This window comes from Malaya genurostris, chromosome 2 (assembly GCF_030247185.1).
Source record: "Malaya genurostris strain Urasoe2022 chromosome 2, Malgen_1.1, whole genome shotgun sequence".
NCBI lineage: Eukaryota > Metazoa > Arthropoda > Insecta > Diptera > Culicidae > Malaya > Malaya genurostris.
The window spans coordinates 192,345,663-192,349,631 of NC_080571.1; positions in this window are offsets into that span (position 1 = coordinate 192,345,663).

Consider the following 3,969-nt stretch of genomic DNA (forward strand, 5'->3'; position numbering starts at 1 on the left):
TTGAAATCATATGTTTGATGGCAACACGTGAATAATCATTTTTCTTACCCATATTTGTAAGTTTTTGGCCATCTGAATTCTTTCAAACTCAAGTAAATTGAAAAATTCGTCAAAATTTTCTCGTATCTCGTGGTGACCACGCTGATTGGATTGTTCAATTGATATGTCGCTTACTCCTTTAAAAGTTTCGTCTATGGCAGAAAAATTCACTATGTCGGAGATTTTAAACAGACAAAATAGGACACTGCTAGCATTAATCAACATTTCAATGATATATAATTGAGAATACATGGCTATGATCATTCATATCAATACGTAGTAATATTTCCAATCAATTGATAAAATAATATTATAAATTAAACTGACTAAGCTGTAAGTGTTCAAAACCTGACCATATTTCTAATTGTATTTACCCTTGAATTTCTAATTTTCATCCCTATATAGAAAACAAAGATATGTTCCACATAAAAAATATTTTTTTCCAACAAAATTTTGGTGATTTGATGTTCGTAATTACAACAAGCTCATCTAAGCAATTACTTTTTTATCTGAAGTGACTTTCGTGATAAAGACCTATATTCACTTCACTTGGTTTTCACTGTGAAGTGATACCGATAATAAGGTAAAAATCACTTCACTTGGTTTTCACTGTGTAGTGATACCCGTAATAAGGGCCAGCACAAATGTATGTGCAAAACACTTGAATCGATAAACTGTGTTTCAATTGAAATCTATGTCAAAAACAATGTGATATTCGTATAAAATTCATATAGAATTTAGAGGTAACGATATATCCTATCGTTTTGATGTGCATTTCAGATAAATGTAGCATGATTTCCACTAAAAATCAATAGTTATTTGATAGTTCAAATGCTTTGCACATTTGAAATTATTTTCAGTGTAATTCGACCAGTTCCTCCGTTAGACCCTCACGATTCAAATTATTTGCTCAATTTTCTTGGAAAACTATTCCTTGAGGAAAAACATTTCCTGATAGTTTTAGTTTTTTTTTCACGTTTGGTTTCAACATAACAACATTGGTAGTAGGGATGTCGTAATATCGATCGATTAATAACCCAGATAATCGAGTAATTTTTAATCGATTAGTTTGAAACTAATATTCGATTATTAACCTACACTGATAAAAATTTGCACGATCGATTCATAAGCGGTCCTTACACGAGAATTATTAATGTCATTTTTAATGATCACTAAGTAATAGCGGCCCTTACACGAGCATTAAAAATGTCATTTTAAATGATGTCATTTAAATGATGTAATTCAAATTTGTTAGAAATTTCGTCATTAGTGCACCACTACACGTTCATTAAAATGATATTTTTTTTTACTAATGACATTTTTAATGACTCGTGTAAGGGCCGCTAATGATGTATTTCAAATTTGATAGAAATCTCGTCATTACTGCACCATTACACGTTCATAAAAATGACATTATTTTTTAGTAATGACACTTTTAATGATAGTGTAAGGTCCGCTATATGTAAACAGCACTTCAATTTAATATGCTTTTTAATTTCAGTACATAACCAAAATGATTTGTTTTAAGATTTCATGTACAAATTCACTATGATGCGAGATTAGATTATTTTTCACTTAGCTTTGATGTGTTTTTCCTTTGTCCACTATTTGTTGTTTTATGCGTATAGTTAAAAATTTGGTTGAAATAGTTATATTGAATAATAGTGCATGTATGCAGACCCTGTTAGCTTGGAGCGAAATCAATCTTCAGTTCAGCAACGCCATCGCACGGCATCATGTCAATTGCATGCTGCTATTTTGGCGCGAACGAATTTGACATTTCTCTCCCCTTCTTCTATGTACGAGATTGGATGCGGACTCACCTGAGGACGCCACACTCGCAAAAAAATGATGTTGCCAATGATTTGTTCGGAAAATGTGAGAACTGGATATCTTGTTAATATGATGTCTTTGATGTATGGCAAGTTTGTGCTTAGTAGTGAGAGTGCTATTTATTGAATAATCTTGATCCGCAAAACTAAAGATGCTTAAGCGGCGGAAACTGAGAATTTACCGCCCCAAAATTCAACGATATCAGCCTGTTAACCGATCGAAGCGCTGTCTACATGTCATTGTCAATGTTTTCGGATTTCTATTGAATGTGTAAAAGTTCACAAGTCGATCGTGTCATTCAGACTGAAGGTCTAGGGCTGGTCTGCAGCGGACCCATCGCGATTGGTTTTACTTTATTCTTCCAGTGGTCGTGTTTCATCTTGCGTTGCTGACAGCAGAGCAAGCAGGAGAAAAGGGATACTGGTGAGATCGTTCTTTTGAGATATTTTATATTTTTCTTACTTATTATATTTGTGCAATATGGGTTCAAATTCGTGCGCGCCAAAACAGCAGCACTGCGCACCCATACAATTGACATGATACGTAGAATGTGATGCCGTGTAATGGCGTTGCTGAACTGAAGATTGAGATCGCTCCAAGCTGACAGGGTCTGGTTTGTGGTAACTGTTATTCGAAATCAACAATTTTAAGCTTTTGTTGCCAGTTTCAATCATTTTCTAAGCGATTTCGTTTTGACATTACCAGTTACTGAGGGGTAGTTGAATTTGCGATACAGTTTTAATAGCCGAGTGGCAGGTCGTGTCGTCGACTGAACCCACCGAGTATTTCTCACACCACCACAATACGAAACAACAGCGCGCAAGCAATACAGAAATTGCTGAAAAGTTTATGTAAACTTCTTCAAATTTCGGTTAGATTGGCAAATGTTTTATAGTTTTTAGTTGCATTTATAGATTCTTTGTGAAATTTTGCAACAAACTCTATTTTTTAGTTTAAAAATCATTCCCGTGGAACGGAACAGTAACTGTTTATACATTTCAAAAACCAACTACGCTTCGGCAAATCAAAATTTCAAAATTCTAAGAATACTTGGTTGTGATAAATTTAATTGCGAAAACTGGTGTATTTGATTTTTCGAAAATCTGTTTAGTTTTTGAATAATTGATTAAAAACGCGGCGTGTATTTCGCTACATTTCACCTTGTCAAGGTTCGGTTAAAAACATTCACCTGGAGGATGGATTAGTTTATCTCCAGGCGTTCTGCTCCATCTAATCGCCCTTATTTTGAATAACGAAGTATTGGTTTTTCGATCGAATATGGTTCGGTCGAATCCTAGCTATCTTTGATTTTGCTAGTGTTATTAGTAGAGTGACTATAATCAGAGTGACGACAGCTGTTCGTTTGGAATAACAGCTACCAGTTCCAATCGAGCAAACGACCTGTCAATTCAATGTAAAGCTAATGGAATGTTTTGAATGGTTGCCAACATTACGGATGAGAAGTCGTTACTCTGGTTATAGGCACTCTAGTTATTAGGAATACGAATGAAATACGATCGAAAAAACGATACATCGTTATTCAGAATAAGGGTCAATAACTCTTGTAGCAACTTGCATAACATTAAAAAAAAAGTTCATTTCATTTGATACTGTCCATGTGGATTATTTCGGTCTCTTCCCTTCGATTATCTCAAAACGAAGATATATATTCGCAATAGTTGATGCCTTTACGAATCGTTAAATTAGATGCAGTAAACACAACTAGTACCAAATAGGTTTGATTTTCATTTTACCTAACCCCGAGCAGATCGCGGGTAATCGGTCTTTCGGTTTTTCAACATCTTGCTAAGAATATTCGAGAAGAACCGCGACGTGTTTTAATATTGTTATTATATATATATATTAATATTGTTATTATATATGTTCATTTGTTGTTGATAGCAAACGTCGTTAACTGTTTCGCCAAGTTTCAGTAGAACGAAGTAGATCAGATTGGTCTGGTTCCACAAAACCCATAATTTTTACTTGCCGGGGTGTGAGGCGCCATTAATGTCGAAGCCTTTCTCTTTGAAAGATACGGTCTCTTTTATTTGGAAGGTAATTCTTTTCGTTCCATTTAATAAATTTTTCATAAGA